Source organism: Chenopodium album, chromosome 24, assembly GCF_948465745.1.
Source record: "Chenopodium album chromosome 24, dcCheAlbu1.1, whole genome shotgun sequence".
NCBI classification, from domain to species: domain Eukaryota; kingdom Viridiplantae; phylum Streptophyta; class Magnoliopsida; order Caryophyllales; family Amaranthaceae; genus Chenopodium; species Chenopodium album.
In genome coordinates, this window is record NC_137857.1 from 24,807,826 (window position 1) to 24,833,763 (window position 25,938).

Here is a 25,938-nt window from a genome sequence, read left to right on the forward strand (position 1 = left end):
CGGAGGCTGATAATGTCCGACGAGCTGCCGGTATCAATAAGGATCTGTCCAACCAGTTGGTTGGCAACCTTACATTCAATGACGACTGGGTCGTCATGCGGACGGCGGACGCTGCCCCTGTCCTTCTCAGTTATGAGGACGTCTGGGAAGGTGGAAGAAGCAGACGCCTGCTCATAATCATCCTTGTCCATCTTTCGAAGATGGCTTTTGGTGCCCCGGATGGTAGGGCCACCACATGAAAATCCGCCTGCTATTGTGTAGGCCGGATACTTGTCGGTTTCCGAACTACTAGCAGGCTGGGGGGTAGCCTTGGAGGACTGACCCTTGTTCTTCTTCTTTGCCCCAGCTGGGGACTTAGAAATGTAGGACTTTAGAAGCCCTTTGTTAGCCAGACGGTCCAACGTCTGTTGCAGACTGAAGCAGTCGTTGGTGTCATGGCCAATCACTAACCGCCCAGACTTCTTTTCTCTTTTTGCTCTCTTCTTTTTTGTTACCCGGCTGAGCTGACCGGCTTTCTTTTTGTTTGTCAGACTTCTTGGAGTCTGACTGGCTACCAGGCGTGCAGAGGTCGGTAGCTTGTATGTAGCTCTCCGCCTCCCTCAGGGCCGCCTGTAGCGTAAATGCCCCTTTTCGAACAAGGTCGAACTTAAAAGCCGACCCGTCCTTCAGACCCTTGAAAAAGTCTGTGAAAGCTACCTTGTCAGACAGTCCCTGGATCTGTATTCTGACCAGGTTGAACCGCCTGACATATGAGCGTAGCCCTTCTCTCTCACCCTGCTTAACGGTGCTCAAATCAAGGCTCGTTTTCTTAGCAGGGATGTTCATTGAGAAGTTGGTGGCAAACAAGAAGGCTAGCTTCTTGAAGCAATCAATAGAGCCGGCTGGCAAGTTGCCAAACCACTGCTGGGCAATGCCCTTCAGTGTAGCCGAGAAACATCGACACCTGGTGGCATCGTCCCAACCCTGTAAGCACATGAGGTTGGTGTATGCCATCAGGTGGTCTTCTGGGTTGGTGGTACCATCATAGGTGCCCACCAACACATTCTTAACCTTGGCCGGCTGAGCCGCCTCGGTTATATTGGCTGCAAAGGCAGACGGTTGTTCGCCTAGCCTCATTAGCCGGAGCTGCCAGTCCAGAGGCTGGACAGGGGTATATGCCGCCTGACCTCCAAATGGAGGTGGCTGCATGAATTGGAGGCCATATTGCCCATACTGCGCCTGGGGTGCGTAGGGCATAGACCCTATCATCAGCTGAGGTTCGGTGTTGACGGATTTACCGCCTGTCCGACTCTCATGCAAGGACATAGAATTCCTTGCAGAAGCTTCCTTGAAGCTGTCTGGAAAGCTTGAGGTAGAAGCTGACTCAGACTGTTGCTGTCTCCTCCAATTAATGACATGTCTTGCATCGAAGGTAGACGCCTTTTGTGCCTCTAGCTGGGGTCGCCGGGGCATCAGAATCTTAGACCAGTCAAGTTTTGCGGCTGCCTTCTCCTTTGGATGAGGAGTTGGCTGCCTGTCCTTGACCGGCTTCTTCTTCTTCCCATCATTTTGAGTCTTTTTAGCCGGCTGACTCTTGCTAGAGCCTGCCTTGTTTTGGTTGATCATGGCCTTGATTTCACCTTTGCAAGAGGTCATGAATTTCATGAGCTCATCTCGGGCGACTAGGGCTTGACCTTTAGCCTTCTGGGTTTCCCCTTCTGGCCTTCCAGGTGGGCGCCTGCTTGGACCCGCCTGGTCTACATTTCGCTCCAGTTGATCCTTGGAACGAATGGATTTAGAGATGAGGGAGCCATCCTTAGATATGTAGGTCTCCACATCATTGTCTTCTTCTTCTTCCTCCTCCTCAGTGAATACCTCTGGCTGAGGCTGAGGTGGAGGCTGAGGGATTTCAAACCCTTCCGGCTGAATAACCGGTTGCAAGTCGTCTGGGTTACCCGTTTGAGTACCCGGACGTAGAGAGGTAGAACTGAGAATTGGTACAGAACTTTGAACCATCTTGAGGTACTCTCCCCACAGACGGCGCCAAATGTTTTGGGTGTTTTTGTCCCTCGGGAGAGTTACAGCTCGAAGACTGGTCCGGAGCGGCCTGTACCTGCAAGTCAAACGGAGACACCTGTTGGTAGGTGCTCCGCCTCCGACGATCAAGTTAGTAACTTGAAAAGAGAGGAAAAGGTGCGGAAATTTAGGTGGGGATCTGCTAGGATTTCTAGCTCAGTTGTCTCTATCAAAGGGACAGTTTGTAATAAATGGAAAAAACGTCCCCTCCAAAAGAGGGGAATCTCCCTATTTATAGGGTCCTTGGGAATTGTGCCCCTGATTAGGTCACAGAACCCTAATCAGTGGTGGGCTGTGCCGCATTGCGGCTTTCTCGGGATTTGGGCCTGAAGGCCATCATTTCCCCAAATATCTGGGATGACACGTGTCAAGCAGGGATAGGTCCATTTTGGACCATCCTTGGGCTGACATGTGTCGCCCTCTGGTTGGTCCACATGGCGGGGTAAAATTACCCTAAACAATAATGAAATTACTTATAAATTTTTCTTAATGATATATTTTTATCCTTAAAAGTAATAATAATATACAAAGTACTACTTGAAAACAACCTCTTTTTTTTAATACTTAAAATGTATGGAAAGATTTGAAAAATAATTCAACTCAATGAACTAATAATCAATACCACATAATATGTTTCTGCACATTGTGATTCTAATATCAAATGTTAATAAAAGAAATTGTTATTATTATTATTTATTTTTTTGAAAGAATTGTTAGAATCATTAGAAATTATTAATTAATAATATTATTAAATATTAATTCTTAATATTTTGAATTATTAAATATTATTATTGATAATTATTATTATGATTAATAAATATTAATTATTATTAATACTAATAATTATTAAAATTATTGTTAATATTAATAATTATTATAAGTATTTAAAATAATAAATTATTATCATCAATACAATATTAATTATTATTATTGAATATTATTATTGTTGTTATTATTAATTATTATTTGAATATAGATCAGAGCCGAGCATATTTCTTTTGAGCAGAGGATATTTGATTTGAGTAGAGCAGAGCAGAACAAAGTAGGGGTCAGCAGAGTAGAGCAAAGCAGAGCAGCTCTAAAGAACGCGGCCTAAGTTTAACAAGACGCTTCTATAAGTTTCTAAGAGATCTTAATTCATCCTCTTTGAAAAGATAAGGTCAAAGAGTTTGAAATTGAATGAAATTCCTCGTTTTTTAGAGTCCATGTTCTGTATGAAATGGAATATGTTCATGTTGTTTCAATGAATACTACAAGAAGGGGGGGGGGGTTGAATTGTAGTATAAGAGTTTAGCCAAACTTTTTGCGGAATTAAAATTAAGCTAGCTAAAGGAACTGAGAGATTAACTGAAGGAACTAAAGAATGCAAGAGAGATTTTACGTGGAAAACTCCTTGGCCCTAACAAGGAGAAAAACCACGACCACTTGGGATTTTGGGAAAAGAATCTTCACTATAATAGGGCAAATGATCCTATTACAAGCTAAAGACTCAAACTCAAGTTCCTCTACGAACTTGAGACCCTGAGGAACAAGTCACCCAACTTGTTACTCTTCTCTTCTCTTTCTCTCTTCTCACTTCTCTGTTCTCTCTTCTCACTTCTCTGTTCTCTCTTCTCTTTCTCTGTTCTCCCTTCTCTTTCTCTTCTCTTTCTCTTTTCTCTTTCTCTTCTCTTTCTCTTTTCTCTTTCTCTTCTCTTTCTCTTTTCTCTTTCTCTTCTCTTTCTCATACACAAATGTTCACTCGAACTTCCCCATTCCCCAATTACAACTCGAAAGAAAAACAAACTCTAGTATAAGAACATTAAGAACACTCTAATCAACTTATGTGGAATTGGACGCTTGTCTCTATTAAAAGCTTGAAAACTTATGTGAGCAAGGACAAGTTTTTCCAACAGAAATCAAGAGCTATTTATAGATCACAAAACGCCTTGGAAAAACTTCATTGTGCTGCAAACCCATTACGCCACTACTCATGCTCACTAAGAAGATCATGTCCCTTAATTTAAGGAACCATGAACTCCTCAATTTTGCAGAACCACGACTTGAAGAAGAACGTGGGAGAGTAAGCCGCAAGTTTTGGAAAACATGGCGATTTTATTTTTTCAGAAGATATTTTCGAAAATAAGAAAATAAAATAAAATCTTTTTGCACAAGATATTTTCGAAATTCAGAAAGAAATAAAATCCCTTTCAAAAGATAAACATTTTAGATTGCAACCGTTTTCCTAAAAACTAGCATGCACAATTTTATCTTCTTAGACCAATTCCACACAGATTTTTCGAGTGCCATTTAATATCTTATACTTACATAAATCCTAAAATATAAAAATATATTTAGTCTTCATGTTTCTCTGATGAAGCTTCTACTCCGAGGCTTCTGTTCCTTGGAAGGAACTTCTCTTCTCCAGTCTTCATTTCTGAAGCGCTAGTTCCTGTGAGGGAACTCTTCTTTTTGGATAGCTTTGTTTCTGGCCTTCCTGTTCCTCATGGTATCTTTGCTCGACACTTAATTCTCCTAGTCTTTGCACTGATCACACACTCAAACAATCAAGCCTTTATTAGTATGTAAGTAAGTAAGGTTGTGTCATCATCAAAATCATTAAGTCCAACAATATTCCCCCTTTTTGATGATGACAAACAATCCAAACTTACTTACAAGGAAACAAAGATAATCCATCCTAAACTAAAGAAGGAAAATGCAAAAATATAATGCAATGCAAAAAGGGAACTACTTAATAAAAATAAAGACAGAAAACAAAAAGAAGAAAAATTGCAAAAATGGAAAAACTTGTATTTACATATACCTGCCTGTAGAGATGTAGGCTTGCTGAGAAGACTTCGAACAGAGACCATAGAATGATTAAGTTTCCTTGGATAGTTTGCATCTTTTCCCCCTTTTGGCATTATCAAAAACCAACACACAAGCAGTAGTATACCATAACACAGCACCATCAAGTGGTCTAGTGTTAAGACAAGAAGCATGCATATATAGAGAAAACATTCACAAAGCATATAGGCAAAAGCATTATAGACATTCATCATCCAAAACCGATTTAAAACATCGGCCAATGTACCAAATTTGCAAGTTTAACAAAAGAAAATAAAGTGCCCAAAATATTACAGACCAAAGTTAAAAATTGTTTCCCACAAACAAATAAACACAGAGTTCAATCAACATAAAAGGCTGCAAGGAAAAGGAGGTTAGGAAGCAGTGCTCTGATCTTCATCTTCAGCAAGTTCCTCAAGCTTCTTGCTGATTTGAGACACAATGTCCTTCACTGTGGACAGTCTCCCCTGTTCTGAGCTTTTGACCAGTTTCTTCAGATCAGCATCAAGAGTGAGCACACTCTTCTTTAGTTCCTCCATCTTCACCGTTGATTGCTCTTGTTCCTTCAGCACCTTCTGGAGCATCTCCTTCATCTCCTTCATATCTTCGCTGGGAACCTTCGGTGGGGAACTAAATGCTGCAAAACCTGTTCCTGCAGATGCATATTTGCCTGAAGTAGGAGAGGGAGAAACTTTCTGCAGTTCCTCCTGGGCCTCAGAGATATCAATGCATATTGGTGCTGGGGTCTCCTTTTTCTTCATCAACCTCAAACTCTTCCTCTTCTTCCTTACCCCTGTCTCTTCCCCCTGCTTTTCCTCTTCCTCCTCTTGTTCCTGTATCTCCTGAATAACACCCTCAACCACACCAGTAACCCTCTCATCTTCCCCCTCAGATGGTGCACTCACTTCCTTAGGTCTTTTCTCCTTTTCCTCCTGCACAACTTCAAAACACCCACCTACAACCCTTAACTTATGGTTTTCAAGGAATATAGGCTGTATGTACTCAGTGTTTTTGAGAGGCAGGGGTTCAACATCAGTTAGAGAAATACCAAAGCTTTCAAAGACATAGGTAAGGAGGTTACCATATCCTACCTTCCAACCCTTAGGAACACAGTGGGTGAGGTGTTGGATCATGATAGAGGGAAAGTTGATTTGGATCTTTTTGGCTAGGCAATAAATTAAGACAGAGTCAAGCTTGTTGGCACTGTCTCTCTTTTGAGAACGAGGGATAATGTCATTGTACACGAATTTTAACAGGATTTTGTCAAGAGGGGTTAGGTCATTGTGGTTTATGTAGGTTTCCTCTGGGTCACCTCCTAAAAACTCCACAATCTCATCAATATTAGCATCAGGAAGAGGGTTTCTTATCACATTGTTCTTGAAATAGATATCATAACCAGTGTTGGGAACATCAAACAACTCAGCCAAGTACATCGCATCAAATTCAATGTTTTTCTTAAGCACACAACAGTGAATCACACCTTTAGAATATTTAAAGCTTTTACAGAAATCCTTCATAGCATCAACATACAAACTCCGATTGAAACATTCACCCAACAAAGTTACCCAATTTTGGGCCTCAAACAAATCTAGCAATTCATACAACTTAACAGACCTACACCAAGGTAAATTGAGTACCAAACCTGTTACAAAGTGCTCACTGCTTTTCTCCAACTTTTTCATGGACGCCGGTTTGTCTCTATAGTTGATACCCATCTCCGGAATGTTCTCGATTTCTTCTTGCATGTCATCAGCTTTCCTCTTGCGAGAAGTATTAGATTCAGTGGGGGACTCATGCTTGGAGGCTTCGAGATTTTGGGTTTCCGGAATAATTTCCATGGTGATTTCTGGAACAAGGTTTGTGTTTGCTTCGGCTTCAACTTGGGTTTTTGGTGAGACAGACATTGGTGAGGGATTTTGATCGGAGTGATGAGAGAGAAGGTAATTTTTGAGTGGTGTAAATTTTGGTGAGGCTGACATGTTTTTATGGTGGAGGTAACTTGAGGAAGTGAGGTGTCGTTTGGGAGGTGAGGTGAATTTAGTTGATTTGACACTCCTATTTATTGCTTAGGGAAACGTAAACCGTGTTTCAAGAGAGTAATGGATGTGGGCAACTTTTGAACAAAAGATACTGATGAATTTTGATATATTCATCCGAATTTAGTGTTTAGATAAAAAATTTTGAATTTTGAAGATCAGATAAACACAACAATTTTATCTTTTGAATTCAAATAATTAAATTGCTTGCAAATACAACTTGATACACGGAACAATTCAACAAGGCTCATGCAATCAATTTTGGACTTCTAATATCTATGACTTTCAAATTTACATGCCCATTAGTAAATGTTACTCCTGCTCACAACTTGCCTTAACTATGTAATTAAACATATAACACTTGTGCACAGTATACAATAGTTTAAGCACGTCAGTTTGAGTTTCATACCTGAGGGAACTTGATGCATTTCTCTTAGTATAACTTAATCATCCCAAGTTCCATTCTCATCTTCTCATGCCTTTCTCTATTCAAGGGCTTAGTTAATATATCTGCAATTTGATTGTCAGTTTGGCAGAAATCTAACTTAATTAAACCCTTTTCAACATTATCCTTAAGGAAATGATGCCTTATATGAATATGCTTGACTCTTGAATGATGGACTGGATCTTTAGATATGCAAATTGCACTAGTGTTATCACAATAGATAGTAATGCAATTAAATTTAATACCAAAGTCACGCAACTGTTGTTTGATCCAAAGGACTTGAGAGCAACAAGCAGCTGCTGCTACATACTCAGCCTCTGCAGTAGACAATGCAACATTATTTTGTTTCTTGGAACCCCAAGAAACTAGACAAGAGCCAAGGAACTGAACCATACCTGAGGTGCTTTTCCTGTTGACTAAGTCACCAGCATAGTCAGCATCAGTAAATCCTCTAAGCATAAAGTCATCACTTCTAGGATAGAACAGACACAGGTTATCTGTTCCTTTGAGGTATCTCAAAATTCTTTTAACAACCGTTAGATGAGATTCCTTAGGGTTAGACTGAAATCTAGCACACAATCCAACACTAAAAGAGATGTCAGGCCTACTGGCTGTTAGATATAGCAATGAACCAATCATACCTCTATAAGTCGTTTGATCCACACGTGTTCCTTGTGGATCATCATCAAGTCTCGTTGCTGTTCCCATAGGTGTGTGATTTGTCTTGACATTCTCCATGTTGTACTTCTTCAGAAGTTCCTTGATGTACTTCTGCTGGTGAATCATTATTCCTTCTGCTGTTTGCTTTATTTGGAGTCCAAGGAAGAAATTTAGTTCACCCATCATGCTCATCTCAAATTCACCACCCATTAGCTCAGCAAAGTACTTGCACAAACCATTGTTAGTAGCACCAAATATAATATCATCAACATAAATCTGTACTACCAACAAATCAGTTCCTCTAGATTTAAGAAAAAGAGTTTTATCAACCTTTCCCCTTTTGAAATCATTTTTCAGGAGGAACTTTGAGAGCCTTTCATACCAGGCTCTTGGTGCTTGCTTAAGCCCATAAAGAGCTTTATCAAGCTTGAAGACATGATTTGGAAATTTAGGATTTTCGAAACCTGGAGGTTGTTCTACAAACACCTCCTCATTTAAGAAACCATTTAGAAAAGCACATTTCACATCCATTTGATAGAGTTTGAAACCCATGAAAGAGGCAAAAGCTACTAGAATTCTAATAGCTTCTAATCTAGCTACTGGAGCAAAGGTTTCATCGAAATCAATACCTTCCTGTTGATTATAGCCTTTCACAACCAACCTTGCCTTGTTTCTTACTATGGTACCATGCTCATCCAGCTTGTTCCTGAACACCCACTTGAGCCCAATGATCTTCTTTTCCTTAGGCTTTGGCTCAAGGTGCCAGACTTTGTTCCTTTCGAACTCATTTAGTTCCTCTTGCATGGCTACTATCCAGTCAGCATCTCCCAAGGCTTCTTGATGATTTCGAGGCTCTAGGATGGATAGAAATGCTTGGAACGCACAGAAGTTCCTCATTTGTGATCTGGTTTGAGTTCCTTTCCCAATGTCACTGATTATGAGATCAGTAGGATGGGAACCTCTATACCTGAATGGCTTGGGATGAAAATCCCTTGCTGGAACTCCAATTTGAGGAGCTTCTTGTCCTGTTCCCTCTGCTTGTTCCTCTTCAGCTTGTTCCTCATTCACCTGTTCATCTTGGTGAGGAACGTCTTCATTCTCTTGAGGTTCTTCTTCTGCTGCAGGATGCTTTTCTTTGGCTTGCTTTTGATCTTCTTCTTCATCTTTGTCTCTGATCAATCCTATTTCAAAATCATTATCTTCTTCCTGTTCCTGTACACTCACAAACTGGTTAACTTCATCAAATATTATGTGAATGCTTTCCTCAACACACATTGAGTTCTTATTGTAAACTCTATAAGCTTTGCTGTCAGAGGCATATCCAAGAAATATAACCTCTTCACTTCTTTCATCAAATTTGCCTAGATTTTTCTTACCATTATTATGTACAAAGCACTTACAACCAAAGGCCCTAAGATGAGATATGTTTGGTTTCCTTCCCTTGAAAAGTTCATAGGGAGTCTTGTTGATGATGCTTCTGATTGTTACTCTGTTAAGAATGTAACATGCTGTATTCACGGCTTCAGCCCAGAAGTTCCTTGGCAATCCACTTGCAATCAGCATGGTTCTAGCCATTTCCTCAAGGGTTCGATTTTTCCTTTCCACGACCCCATTCTGTTGGGGGGTTCTTGGAGCTGAGAAGTTATGGTTCATGCCATTTTCCCTGCAAAACTCATCGAATCTTGAGTTCTCAAATTCAGTTCCGTGATCTGATCTGAGATGGACTAGTGAGTGACCACTGATTTTCTGTATTTTCTTAGCAAAAGCAACAAACTCGTCAAAAGTTTCATCTTTACTTGCAAGAAAAATAACCCAAGTGAATCTGGAATAATCATCAACAATAACCAAAACATATTTCTTGCCACTCCTGCTTTGAATTCTCATGGGACCACACAAGTCCATATGGATTAGTTCCAAAGGCTTTGTAGTGCTCACCATTTTCTTCAATTTAAAAGATGAACGAACATGCTTGCCTTTCACACATGCATCACAAACTTTATTCTGTAGGAACTTGATAATAGGAAGTCCCACAACCAAGTTCCTTGACCTTAGTTTGTCCAGTAATGAAAAGCTAGCATGTCCAAAACGTTTATGCCATAGCAGGGGATCATCTTCAACAACACTCAGACATGTAAGGTTGTTCCTTGGGATTAAGTTGAGGTCTACAGTATATGTATTCCCTCTTCTTGTTCCTTCTAGAACAACCTTTCCTGATTTGTTGTTGATGATGTTGCAAGAATCAGAAGTAAAACTTACAGAGTTTCCCTTATCACAAAATTGTGATATACTGAGCAGATTGTGCATTAAGCCCTCGACCAGGAACACATTATCAATGGAATGAGATTTTGATCTTCCAATTTTTCCTTTTCCAATGATCTCGCCCTTCTTGTTATCCCCAAAGGTTACTGTTCCTCCAGGGTAGTCTTCTAGTGAGAGGAATTTTGATTTATCACCTGTCATATGCTTTGAACACCCGCTGTCGAGATACCACGAGTTGTTCCCCCTCACTAGAATCTGCAAGAAAACTAAGCATTAGAATCAGGAACCCAGGTTTCCTTGGGTTCCTTTGACGTGGATGCAATATCAGTTTTCTTGACCCACACTTGTTTCATATTCCTTTGATTAGCTTCTTCTCTATTCCAACATTGACCATAGAGATGTCCAGTCTTACCACAAAAGGTACACATCTTCATGCTAGGAAGCTCAACATATTTCTTTTGTTTACCTTTTCTCTTGGTCATATAACCAAGTCCTTCTGTTCTTTTTCCTTGAGCTTCAGCAATCCATTTGGGTACAACTTTTGGGTCAATACTCCTATCCTTTCTAGCATTCACTTCGTTTTCAAGTTGATCTTTTTTATTCCTTAAAGTCGAAAGTTCATTTTTCAGATTTTCAAAATCAACATTGAATTTAAGCAACTGATCACTCGAGGAACTGCTAGAACTGATATCAGAATTCATGAGCTTATACTGAGTTAATTCAACATTCAAAAGAATACTTTCATTCTTGATTCTATCAGCTATCTCTTTTATGTGTTTATACTTAATATTCAGCTCTTGCAATTTGCTTTGGGACTTGGCATATGCTGTTTCCAACCAAGTGCCATGTTCCTTGCAAACCTTAAGAGCCTTCTCACACTTATTCAGTTTCACACAAGTTTCTCTAAAGAATTCTTCTTCTTCTAGACACAAATCTATTAAGACATCTTTAGAGAGAGTTTTAAGCTGTTTAGGATCAAGAAATACCTCTTTGTGGAGTTCCTCAAGGTAGGCCTTTTCATCATCTGATTTGGCCATCAGACACAAATTGGCTGTCTCCTCTTCTGGTTGGTCATCCTCATCTTCTTCACTGTCAGAATCACCCCAAGCTGCTATCATGGCTTTTCTCATGTCCGACTTTTGAAAGTTTGCTTTGCTGAATTTTTCCTGTCCTTGCTCCTTGCCCTTTCCTTTTCCTTTATCATTTTCCCAGAGGGGACAGTCCTTGATAAAGTGATCTGGGGATCCACACCTGTGGCAGCTGTAGGCAGGTTTGGCATTGGAGTTCTTTTTCCCGAAGTTCCTTGAGGTGCGGCCTTTCTTGAATATCCTTTTGAACCTTCGAACGATCATGGCAGCTTCATCCTCGTCCACTTCTGAGTCTTCCTCCTCCTCTGCTTTCAGAGCCAACCCCTTGTTCCTCATGGTTTCAGTGTTGACTCCAAGGTGTAGCTCATGAGTCATGAGAGAACCAGCAAGTTGTTCGATGTTGAACTTGGTGAAGTCCTTAGTTTCCTGTAGGGCTGTCACCTTAGCTCTCCATCTCTCGTCCTGTGGAAGACTTCTGAGAACCTTCCTAACCTGCTCATCTGTAGGAATCTGTCTACCAAGGGAAACCAACTCATTTATGATGTTAGTAAAACGAGTTAGCATCTCCTGGATGGTCTCCTTAGGTTGCATCTCGAATCTTTCATACTTAGACATAAGTAGATCGATTTTTGAGCGTTTAACCTCATTAGTTCCTTCATGAGTAATCTGCAGCAAATCCCAGATTTCCTTAGCGTTCTTGCACCCCATAACACGATTGTGTTCATGTGGTCCAAGCCCGCAATGGAGCAATTTCACAGCCATAGCATTGATTTCCATTTTGTCAAAATCCTCTTTCTCATATTCAGACATAGGCTTAGGGATTACCTCATTCTGAGCATTTGTTTTGGTGACTTCGAAATCACCAACTTCAATGACCCTCCATACTTGGTAGTTCTCCGCCTTGATAAAGATCTCCATACGGTTCTTCCAGTAGGTATAGAACTTCCCGTTGAACATAGGAGGTCTCTGAGTTGAGTATCCTTCCTCGAGCTTTTCGTGAGTATTCATTTTCTCCAAGACCTTTCTTCTTCAGGGTTTCCTGATTCTCTTAGAAGTTAGGCTCTGATACCAATTGTTGTTTCAATGAATACTACAAGAAGGGGGGGGTTGAATTGTAGTATAAGAGTTTAGCCAAACTTTTTGCGGAATTAAAATTAAGCTAGCTAAAGGAACTGAGAGATTAACTGAAGGAACTAAAGAATGCAAGAGAGATTTTACGTGGAAAACTCCTTGGCCCTAACAAGGAGAAAAACCACGACCACTTGGGATTTTGGGAAAAGAATCTTCACTATAATAGGGCAAATGATCCTATTACAAGCTAAAGACTCAAACTCAAGTTCCTCTACGAACTTGAGACCCTGAGGAACAAGTCACCCAACTTGTTACTCTTCTCTTCTCTTTCTCTCTTCTCACTTCTCTGTTCTCTCTTCTCACTTCTCTGTTCTCTCTTCTCTTTCTCTGTTCTCTCTTCTCTTTCTCTTCTCTTTCTCTTTTCTCTTTCTCTTCTCTTTCTCTTTTCTCTTTCTCTTCTCTTTCTCTTTTCTCTTTCTCTTCTCTTTCTCATACACAAATGTTCACTCGAACTTCCCCATTCCCCAATTACAACTCGAAAGAAAAACAAACTCTAGTATAAGAACATTAAGAACACTCTAATCAACTTATGTGGAATTGGACGCTTATCTCTATTAAAAGCTTGAAAACTTATGTGAGCAAGGACAAGTTTTTCCAACAGAAATCAAGAGCTATTTATAGATCACAAAACGCCTTGGAAAAACTTCATTGTGCTGCAAACCCATTACGCCACTACTCATGCTCACTAAGAAGATCATGTCCCTTAATTTAAGGAACCATGAACTCCTCAATTTTGCAGAACCACGACTTGAAGAAGAACGTGGGAGAGTAAGCCGCAAGTTTTGGAAAACATGGCGATTTTATTTTTTCAGAAGATATTTTCGAAAATAAGAATTTTTTTGCACAAGATATTTTCGAAATTCAGAAAGCAATAAAATCCCTTTCAAAAGATAAACATTTTAGATTGCAACCGTTTTCCTAAAAACTAGCATGCACAATTTTATCTTCTTAGACCAATTCCACACAGATTTTTCGAGTGCCATTTAATATCTTATACTTACATAAATCCTAAAATATAAAAATATATTTAGTCTTCATGTTTCTCTGATGAAGCTTCTACTCCGAGGCTTCTGTTCCTTGGAAGGAACTTCTCTTCTCCAGTCTTCATTTCTGAAGCGCTAGTTCCTGTGAGGGAACTCTTCTTTTTGGATAGCTTTGTTTCTGGCCTTCCTGTTCCTCATGGTATCTTTGCTCGACACTTAATTCTCCTAGTCTTTGCACTGATCACACACTCAAACAATCAAGCCTTTATTAGTATGTAAGTAAGTAAGGTTGTGTCATCATCAAAATCATTAAGTCCAACAGTTCACATATTTTTTTTGTGCCTCATAAATTTATCCAAATTTATATGGTTGGATAGATCTTGAAATTATCTTTCTAATGATATATTATAATGTTAATTCCGAGCTATAACGAAAAAGATATGAAAGAAATACGAAACTCTATCCAAAACTCATACTCTTCCACTATTTTGGCCATATCTTTATATTTACAAAATATTATAATCTGATTTTAATTGGATTGGAAAGTAGATTTCAATAGCTTTCCAACGACATATTATATGCCTTATTTTGACTTTTAGATCAAAAGATATGATAAAAACAAAATTCGTAAAAATCTGTCTGAGCGCCAAACGACAGACTTTGTCGCCTAGCGCTGGTCCTTGTTGCCTGGCGCTAGACCCTGTCGTCCAGCGATAGGAAGTCTTTTATTCCGAATGGAACTCGATTTCTTTTCTTGTAATTTCCGGAATATTTTTTTCTATAAATAGGGTCCTTGACCTTCGTTTTCAAATAACTCAGAATTCTATAATTCTCTCTTCTCTCTCTTTAAGCAATATAGCTTATTCTTTCTCCCTTTAGCTTTTCAAAAACTAGCTTTTACAAAACACCAAACCGCTACATTAGTTCTAGACACACCTAGCCAACTTCAAAGTTGTCTTCGCCCTAAACGTGAAAGGTTGATACTTTCTGAAGGTTTGGACCCCAAATCCAATTTCTAAACTTTTTTAAAATATTTAATTTAATTGTTTGATTTTATTATTTTATTGAAGTTTACTAACGCGTGTATTTTGTCATTAGACATGGTACGAGGCATCAAAGTAAGTAATTTAATTACTTATCTATTATTTCGATGTAGAAAGCATGTTTAGATTTTATATTAAATCCTAGTTCATGTTATGATGTTTTTTATGCTTTTTAGTATCATGTTTAATTAGGGTGCTTCATATGCTTTCTAATATCATGTTAATATCATGTTATGGCTAAAGCTTTGATCTTTAATGTTTAGTGACATGCTAGGATTTGTTATTAATCTTGTTAGTATCATGCCTAGCCTCTTAGTATGATTTTCGGGTAGTTTTTGGTTTTTAACGAAGTTTTTTTTAAAATTTTATCCTTGAGTTTAAAGGGTAAGAGATAATTTAATTTTTCTATGGATAATTTAAGTATGAAGATGTATTTTGATGATGTTTTAAAGGGGTTTTTGATTAGTTTAAAATGCTGGAATTTTATTTAAAGTAGTATAATTGTGATTTTAATAAAAGGGTGTGATAACCTATTAAAAAGGAGTTTAATTAGGGGTTTTAAAATAATTTTCAGATTATTCTAAATAGTTTAAAGTGAGTTTAAGTTGCTGGAAATTGTGTATACAAGAGTAATTAATTTAGTATTATTGTCCCTTATTGTAGGAGACTTGATTCGGGAATTGTTGTAGTATTTTCGGCCACTTTATGGGCTTAATTGAGGTACGTTCGCGTACTTAGCATAATTATGTTGATGTAGTAGCATGCTAAGTGTGTTTGATTGATTACAAGTAATATCATGCTAGGTTTGGAATGAAAATTATGATTTGGATGTTATTGGTGAATGGATTATGAAGCATGATTTATTTGTGATGGATTATTGAATGGAAAATAATAGCTTGGAATATTATTTATGAACCACATATTTATTTATGGCATGATAGAGAGCATGTTTGATTAAACTAATTGTTTGATTTGGTTTGGAATATTGAAAAGGAATATTATTATGGTTCATATAATTTTTATTGATGCTTTAAGCATGAGGAAGGAGCTATATAAGTGTCTATGTACACAAAGAATAAATAGTATGTTGGTGCCTTTGTGCACTTAAGGTGTTTTTAACACCGAGAGATAGGATTTTTGGCGCTTTATGCGTTTAAGGTGTCTTTGACACTGAGGTAGAAGTAAAAAGGGCTCAACATTAAATAATATGTGGTCACTAATTATTCAAGAATTAAATTGGTATGTTTGATTGATTGAACAATTATTGTTGATTGATTTATTATGCTTTGAGAGTCATCACCAAGTCCAATAACATGTAAATAACGTAAAGTGAAAGAGATTACACACCAAAACTCTTGGAACGTATATACCTCGAGTATGAACAATGGGGGGAGTTATGGGGTTTTATATTTAACCATAACTTCTAATGGAGTACAGGACGATGTACATTCCTTTTTATTTATTATTATGCGCAGGAATTCCGCCACCTTTGAGTGGTTTTGTCGCTGGCACGATTAGCTCCCGTGTCAGTTAACCTCAATTTATTTGGGGGAGGTATAGTTGGAAACCCGTTCGATGCGTAATCAACGCTAAATGAATTATTTAGTGTCTAGTTAAAGTGTCTTGTTGATTGTTGTGTGAGCTTGTAAATAGGTACATTAAGGTAAGTGTGTGTTGATAGGTAAAAGCATGTTAGTGTGTTTAATTACGCTTATGTACTCAGCTTTGCTGATTGTGTGTGTTTGTGTGTTTGACCATTTCTTTATCTTGGCCCTATGATGACCCATTTTTAATGGAGAGTAGTGGGGACAAGTAGAGATAAATTTTTCAAGTTGAAGCATATTCATGACGGGGCATGAGTGAAGAGTGAATCATGCTAGTTTACGATGTGTTTTATGCTTTATTTATTTATGATACATTTTGTGTGGACTAACGCAAAGGTTTGGTTTTGGAACGGTATTGAATAAGGGCCTTTAATGGTTCCAAGTTGTATTTTTATTTTATTTGACTTCGTTTGTTTTGGTTTTAAACTTTACTTACGCTTGGTTGTCTTTAAGTTGACTTGTTTTGAACGGATTTTAATTCTAAGTCTTCCGCTGTGTATCTTTGATAATTGCCTTAGCCGTTTTCATGGTGGCGGTAATGTCTTAGATATTCCTAAATTGTATTTTAAAAGAGTAAAGTAGGTATATTTAAAGGAAAGGAATTTTTAGGGTGTTACAATTATGATCACCATATTGCATGTTAAGGGAATATGTAATTAAAAATCACGTTTAATAAGATAATATGGACAATTGATTTAGGTTCCTTTTTAATCTTGTTATTTAATCAAGTGATCACAATATTCTAGAATTATGTGTTGCAGTAATATTCAACCAATTTAGCCTACTAATAGTTTGGAGCAAATTGAATATTTTGTTTGTATGCCTTTGAGATCACAGGTTTACTTTTCATTATAAGAATCAAGTAAATGCCAATACGGGCGAATGTGACTCCATGACTCACTTCGTACCATCATCCCCGATCTTCCTTTCGTGGTTCCAAACCATATGGAGTTAGTAATCTCATGGATTATGAATGGGGTGTAACCTTCACGGGTCAATCGTTGTTGCCTATTTTTGTCCCTTAATCGTGGTTACCTTTTATGATCCGTGAACGGTTTACAAGTTCCTTAAAAACTTGTTGGCGGCTCCCTACTTTGCTTTGTCCCTAATCGTATATGTCAATTCCCACTTCCTAAGAGTGCCAAGCATATTCACACATGCTTTAACGTAGGCGCACTTCAAACGACGCCTGCAATTTGGTGACTCCACTAGGGAGGATTCTTAGTTATTGATCGATTTGAGTGATCAATATTTAATTAAGATGAGTGGATGAGACTTGAAAGATTCTTGAATCATATTCCTATGATTAATTTGGCATTTTTGCATAAGTATAGACGTTTTAACGTCGTTTCAGGTCTGTCCCGTAGGAAAAATTGAATAACTTGATTTCGAACGAAGAAAAAAAGGCACCAATTAGATTTCCTAACTGCCGCGCCACGGCGGAAACTGCCGTGTCACGGTGCCCAGTATTGTGACATGCAACATTATGTCGTGTCACGGCAGTCCTTAAATCTGTCCAATCGTTTTATTTTACTTTTTCACAGTCGGCTTCCTTTGTTTTTTTCTGAAAAAACATGTGTGTTCTACATATGTCTTAGCCCCGAGGGATTTAAGCTCTATCAACCCAAAAACGCTCATGACAATAAGGGTTCATCCGAGTTATTAAATCCACCCAAACCATACATGGTACCCAGTACCGTGACACGCAACATTCTGCCATGTCACGACAGTCCTGAAACTTGTCCAGTCGTTTAATTTTAGTTTTTCACTGTCGGCTTCCTTCGTTTTATCTGAAAAAACGTGTGTGTTCTACATATGTCTTAGCCCCGGGGCATTTAAGCTTTATCAACCCAAAAACGCTCATTGCAATAAGGGTTCATCCGAGTTATTAAATCCACCCAAACCATAGAGTCGAGTTCGATTTCATCACGAACTCGCGGAGCCGCCCGTTGGCATACACCCTAAAGGGAGGTTGCCTTGCTAACGCGTCCAAACTCTTAACCATGGTACCCTTTGACACCAAAAAGCTTGACCATAGTCGAACATAGATCTTAACCTTAGGTTGCGAACTTTTTTGCATCATCGTGACTAAATGCTACGTGGTTTATTTGATGCTAACCCATATGTGTTTGTTCATTTTGTTTTTTTTTTTTTTTTTTTTTTGTACTAACCCATGGCCGAGGGTTTTTTTTTCCACATAGTAATTAGTATGGACCTAAAATTGATTAAAATCTGGAAAACTTACAAAACTAGATCTGGAACTGTCCACCGTGTCACGGCATCTTTGCCGTGCCACGGTGTACAGTGCCGTGACACGGCACTTTGTACCGTCTGACGGTATAAAGCACCGTGTCACGACAGTTAGCATCGTGACACGGTGCCCAGGAATGGTTTCCTGTCAGTCATTTTTGGTCTTTGTGCATACTAATGTGGTTCGTATGTCCGTTTGGGTGTCATGTCTAGCTGTACGGTCATAACACGCGTCTATAACCTCACTTAATCACTCACAAGTCATATAGAGTTCACACACTATCCTTGAGTCGTGCACCATTTTGTTCATAATCGTTCATTAAGAAGGTCTTGCGTTTTTTCCGTTTTTTTTAGGAGTAATTCGGATGGTATCCTCCCATACATGCTTCTTTCTTTTAAAAACTTTCTTTCATTCTTTCCCTCTTACCTTCCGGATGGGTCAAGGATAAGTCTAGTCATTAAAGGTGCGTTTGTTTCAATGTCACAGCACTTGGTCTAGAAGCAGGGGTAGATTATTACGGTTCGAGTTGCTACCTCAACAACCTCTTATACCTAAGAGGCGTTCAAGAAAACCACCACAATCATCTCCACAAAGTCCATCTCCAGTTTACTTTTAACCAATGGCCACCAAGTAGGATATTGAGAACATTAACAAGTCCATTGAGTCACTGTCTACCATGATGCAAGCACTCAATACCAAGGTCTCCAACGTAGAGCAAAACAATGTCACCATGGCTGCAATGGACAAGATCAAAGAGCAAATGAGTAAGATTTCTGAAGAGTGTTCACCTATGTGGAGCAACCTGCCACATCTTTGTCCATGAGAGACAGGCTTCCTGAGAAATTTTCCACTGCTGACATTCCCAAGTTCAAGCCTACTGATAACCCGATGTTCCACTTGAAGGCCTTTTCTGCAACCATGGATCTCAAGGGATTAGATGTGGCACTCTTCCTAACTGTGTTCCCTCTTCCTTGGAGCATGCTTGCCAACAGTGGTTCTACTCTTTAGAATCCAAACATGTTGCAACTTGGGAGGATGTTACTGAAAGCTTCATGAATCGTTCCAAATGTAACATCTAAGCTAAGACTTCTGAACGTGAACTCTCCATTCTTTAACAGAAGGAGAATTAAGGCTTCACTACTTATTTGAGCAGGTGGAGAGAAACAACTGCACTCTTGGTGGATCCTCCCAAAGAGAAAGAGATGGTTCGTCTCTTTATTTCAAATCTAACTCATAAGTACAAGCAACATTTGAAGTTTCCGCCTTTAAACACTTTTGAAGCTGTGTACAATATTGGGATTAATAACGAGGATGAGTTCATGAAAACTGGTTGTAGGGAATATTTCAAGCACTAACCCCAAGCTTGAACCCCACTGTGATCATACACTTAAGTATGGTGGCGTCCAAAGGGAAAGAAAAGAGTGCAAAAGAGTCGCCAACAAATTTTAGGAACTTGTAAACCGTTCACGAGGTGAAGGTTACACCTCTTAACAATCCATGAGATCGTCAACTCCAAAAGGTCTAGAACCAAAAAGGGTTCGGGGATGAGGGTACGCATCCAATCTAAAAAAATCAAACCCGCCCTATAAAATAGGCCTCTACTTTATTCTACTCGTATTCATGTGTGCTTTCTAACTAACATGCAAACATTAGGTTAACCCTAAACCTGTTTAATCTATGTTGGTTGAATATTAATGCACAAATAAAACTATTATTGGCGATCACTTGAACTAAAATCAAATGAACCTAAACCAAATTATTAATTATCTTATTAGGCGTGTGATTTCAAGTACAAATTCCTTTTAAACATGCATAAAAGGTGTGATTAAGCAATAACAATAATATATATCAAGCAACACAATAATCATAATAATCATGTTAATAATAAAGCTTAATAATAAAACATAATATTAATAGCAAGATCCTAGGCATGGTACTAACAAGATTAATAACAAATCCTAACATGTTACTAAGCAATAAAGATCAAAGCTTTAGACCTAACATGATACTAATAACATGCTATTAGAAAAGAGTGAAAGGCACCCTAAACATGATACTAGAAAACAATAAATAACATCCTAACATGATACTAGGAATTAATCAAATCTAAACATGCTTTCTACATTGAAATAAAATAGGGAGTAAGCTAATTACATACTTTGAAGCCTTGTGCCTCTTTTTAATAACAAAATACACGCGTTAGTAAATTTCAATGAAATAATAAAATCAAAGAATTAAATTAAAGAATCGAAAGAAAGAGTTAAAAAGTTTAGACTGGATTTGGGACCAAACCCTCAGAAAAGTATAAACCTTTCACGTCTAGGGCGAAGGCAACTTCGAACTTGGCTAGGTGCTTTTAGATCTTGTGAATGCGGTATTGTGTTTGTAAAAGCTTGCTAGAAAGAGAGAGAGAAAGAAAGCATCTATATTGCTCGAGAGAGAAAAGAGAGATTAGGTGATTGTAGATGAATAAAAATGGAGGTCCAAGGACCCTATTTATAGGAAAATAGTCCAGAAGTTGATTGAAAAATAGTCAGAATTTGAAAAGGAATAAAACTCCACCCTGTTGCCAGGAATTCATCTTGTCGCCACAAAGCTATTGCCAGGCGACAAGCTTGTCATTTTGCGACAGCTTGGATTTTTCATGCACTTTCAGCACGGAGTCAAGGGTCTTCCTTTTTTGGGTAACCAAAATTACAAGCCTATTTCTATTTATAGGTTGTACTTTTTGACAATATAACCTTCTTTTTCAAGATTTATCATCCTTTTCCATTTTTGTACTTTTGACATCAATTTCCAACCCTTTCTCTCTTTTTCTTTCTCTTTATCTCTCTCTATCCCCACATGCATATTTATAATCCCAATTAACTTCCTTAATTCAATTGAGAAAACCCAAATGGGCTTCTAATAAAAGGACGGAGGGAGTAAAATGTTTGCTACATTTAAGTGTAGATTAATATGTTTGCTTGACCAGGGGTGAACTAGGTCGTTGGACTAATCCTCCCTTAGCCAAACAAAATTTATATCACTCAACAAGCCTAAATACAAGTATAGAGGTAAGTCAAGGGTCGAACCACAAGGAACGGTTATGTTTAAGTGTTCTCGATTAGCGCCTAAGCTAGGTCAAAGTCTAAGGATAGAAGATCACGCTAAAAACTACTAAAACGAAGATGACAAACAAATAATGTACTAGGGAATGGGATCAACAAATAATCATGAAAATTATACCAACTCGGAAATACATGCTAATCAATGGTTGCGAAGACTAATGGCAAGCTCAGTCAAAAGAGTCAACTAGTTAGTCTCCTAGAGGTCAAACTAGCGTCAACTATGAGAGACTCTAGCTAGGAACGTCACAAACCAACTCAATTAACAAATGCAAGCCACAAATCAATGGTCCGTATCAATGTGAACTTACAATGCAATCTAACATATATAATTCTCAAGGCCTAATCGAATTACACACATGCAAACTTCCATTAAACACTCTAATCTCAACAATCATCTAACAACATCATCAAATCAACAAACAACTATTGAAATCAAGAATACAGTATATGAAGAACAATTACACTAATAAAACATCAAATATCAAAATCAAATCAACTAAACATGAATATTAAACAACGCAATAAATGAGATAGAGTTTAGAAATGCTCGTCGATAATAGAGAGAAGATCTCCAATATAATTGTCACCATTCAAATCTTCAATCTCTCAATCACCATTGAAATTCCTCACTTTCTCTCTCTAAAATCTACTCCTAAACTAACCCTAAAACTAGAGAGAGAAGCTCTCAACTAAGCTAAGAATATGATCAAAAACTCTAGAATAATATTTGCTTCCAAAATCGGGGTTACAAAGGTATATATAGGAGGCGCGAAGCAAAAACCGAGCAAGCAAATACCCAGGAAGGCGCGCCCGCGCTACAGGTGGCGCGCTCATGCTTTGTGCGCTCACGTCTTTCTAGGTTTCTTCGATCTTCTCACGGCTTCGTGCGTTCGCTAAGGCCGCACGATTATGACGATGATGAACACTAGGAGTGGCAGTTCCAAAAAGCACTTGACAGTGGGTTCAACACCACTTCTTCATGATTGCACGGCATGAAAGCGCAAGGGCTAGGACTTGGGAAATCCACTTCCTTGCATCTTGAGCTTTCCTATTGCCATGAGCTTGCTCCAAAGGCTTCCTCCACCTTAGTAAATCACCAATATCAAGACCCGAACCTCATACAATACCTACAACCATGAAAATAGAGCAAATAAAAGAGAAAAGACTAGAAGAATCAACAAAATGCACAAAAGCTACAAAATAAGAGAGGAAAGGTAAAACTAAGACCAAAAGCATAAAACTGAGCATTTTTTAAGCATAAAGCCATAAACGAAAGGTGAAAAATATCTAAATGCTCATCAAATGGGTGCCATAAATGACACCCATCATTGCTACTTTTTCATATTGCTCGAACCCTTTGGGTTCCCAAGTAAGTGAGCGTGCCCTAAGCGGGTTAGTGAGTTTGTCTGGTGAGTTTCCTCTCTTCTTTTATGTAGTAGACTAACACAATATGCATGCGATGCGTGCGGTACTTTTCAAAATTATTTATTATTTTAATTATTTATCACAATTTTGACTCACATATTATATATATATATATATATATTATATTTATATATTATACTTATATATATATATATAATATATATATATATATATATATATATATATATATATATACGCAAATTTGAAAGGATAAAGGCAGACAATTGGGTTTGGTGCCTCGACAACTAACAATGTAGATGGTGTAAGTTTCCTTGAGTATGTATTTTGTTTTCGACATAAGAACATCAATACGTACTATGTAGAGGGGTTTAATTATATAAGTTAATTGATATATTAAAAGTTTAGAATTATGTATTAATTGATTGTATAGACATAAAATAAATAATATAATTTAATTATTTTTTGACCTAATTCAAGCAATTGATTGTATCTTATGTAACTTTTTTATTGATTAATCTTTCTTTTTTTTTTTATTTTGTTTTCTACAATCAATAAAGAAAAACTCACTAATGGGGTTGTTTCCTAGTTGTAATTATTGCTAAGTTGTGAGCCCCATTTATACAACTTCTACTGACTTTTACATTTGCTATTAAAGGTTTGATCTCTCTTCTTGCTTCATTATCCATTTGAATTAAAAGCTTTGTACTAGCTCGGAGGAGTCAATCTAAACCTCCATTCTCTTGTTGTTTGGGCTCTAATACTCAAGAGCATGTTCCACCGCAAGTGCTTCAACTTGTAGCGGCATAGGAGAAAACCGGGCTACTCCCTTGAGCCACTTTGCTTCCTCCTAACAGTGATTATCCATCCCACACCTGCTTCCCCAGAAGGATTAATCCCTCTTCTTTCTCTTCTTCCATGCCCCATCCGTTTGAATGATGAAGTCGAAGATTTCCCTTGGAATTATTCACTATGACACTTTCAAATCTGAATCTGTATTTTGATGTTTTATGTTTCAACACCTTCTCCTATTCCCATCTAATGCGCCACGGTTGTGTAAGTGCAATGATGTTTTTCGGATTTGTGAAGCTTGATCTGAAAATGGAGTTGTTTCTCAACAGCCAAATACTCCACAAAATGCTACCAAAATTAGTGCATCGATCATCAATACTCATACCCTCAGTCCAGGCCACAAGTAAGAAATGAAGTTCTTAATCCCAAGACGCAATATCAATGTTAAATCCTTCTTCTACATTTATACCCAACCAACAACATTTCCATACACTTCTTACCACCCCACAATCACGAAACAAGTGGTTGGCATTCTTGTCCTCTAAATAGTAGAGTATGCATACCCTTTTAACATGTATGTTTCTTTTTCTTAGATTATCAACTGTAGGAAGTGAGCTTCAGCTATAAATCCGCTTTCCACCATTTTTTCCAAAATTTCATGCATCCTTAGTAGCTTCTTCATGCTTGCTTACTTGTTAGTGAACTAATTGCCTGTTTTGATTGAGTAATGACCTAAAACCAAAGGCGCGGGCCCACAGTCCCATTGATCTCCACGTCCAATCTTAAGGCTAGTGAAAAGAATATGACTTGCTATGCCCCCCAGAATCCACTTCCAAATAATCCGATCCCTAGTTTCCACTTCCTATTACAATCAAGCAGATCAGTGACTATGTTTGGCTTGTTATTTCGATCCTCAAGTCTTTCTTTGTGAGTTATCAAATTCATATCAAGCCATATGTCATTTTCAATTACCGCGTATACCATTCGGGTCTTTCTTTGTGAGTTATTAAGTTTTCATCCCCATTACCGCGAATACCATTCTTCATGAAGTGAATACACTTCATAATACTTCTTGCAGCCCATCAGCTCAGGTTGATAATCTCATTTCCTCTTCCTTTCTCCGCCAGTCATCTTTATCTTTTGCTGCCATGATCTTGCTAAAGTTGTGGGTTTTATTTCATCCTCCATGCTTGCTTAAAAACGAGGGCCTGGTTGAGGATTCGGATATTCTTAAGCCTAAGTCCCCCTTCACTCTTATGTGCATGTAACAACTTAGGTTATTTCCAGTAGATTAGCTTTCTTTCCATGGAGAACGCCCACTAGAACTTTAGGAAGATTGAAGACAACTTTTTCAAGACACATTTTGGGAAGAGAAAGATAATCATAATGGCTAGCCATTTCAATGAGGATACTTATTATGAGAATCAACTTCCCCAGTTGAGAGAGATTTAAAATTTCCACGATGCCATCTTACTTGAAACCTTATCAACCATCACCTGAAAACGAATCAGTCGTTGACATCCATGGGGCTCCCAAGGGAGGTGCCCATGGTATCTTTATCCTTTACACCAAAGACTTTCTTGAGTATTTGCTTAAACTTGCCAGGGGTTTTCTTTGAAAAGATGACATAGGATTTGTTGAAATTTATCATCTCCCCGAAGATTTGGCAGAACTCCCCCATGCATCTTTTCATGACTCCAAAATTCTGGATGATCGCCTTAAGAAAAAATAGTGCATCGTCGGTAAAAAATTAATAAGTGATACTCTGGCTCCTTCTTGACATTTTGATACAGTGTAGCTGCCCGTTGAGTTTAGAGCGTTGATCTTATTAGATTTAACCTCCATACATAAAATTAAGAGGTAAAGAGAAAAGGGGTCCCCTTGCCTAAGACCTGCTCTCCAAATGATACTTTTGGAAGGCTCGCCATTAATGAGTATCTTGTAGGATATTGTTGACATGCATTACATGATCTAATTGATCCATATCAAGGGTAATTTCATCCGAGAACTTCTTCGAAGAATTTCCAACTTATTCTGTCGTATGCTTTGTTGAGGTCAACTTTGAAAATGCTTTAACAGTTTTTCCCTTTGCAATTCTTCTTATTGTCATGTCTAATAAGGCAATTATCTGCAATTGAACGTACATGCACAAAAGAAAATTGTTTTCCTCCCACCAAGTCCCCTATAATCTTTTGTTTCTTGTTCACCATGCATTTCGAGATAATTTTGTATCCCGAGTTACAAGGATTGCTTGAACGGAACTTGTTTTGGG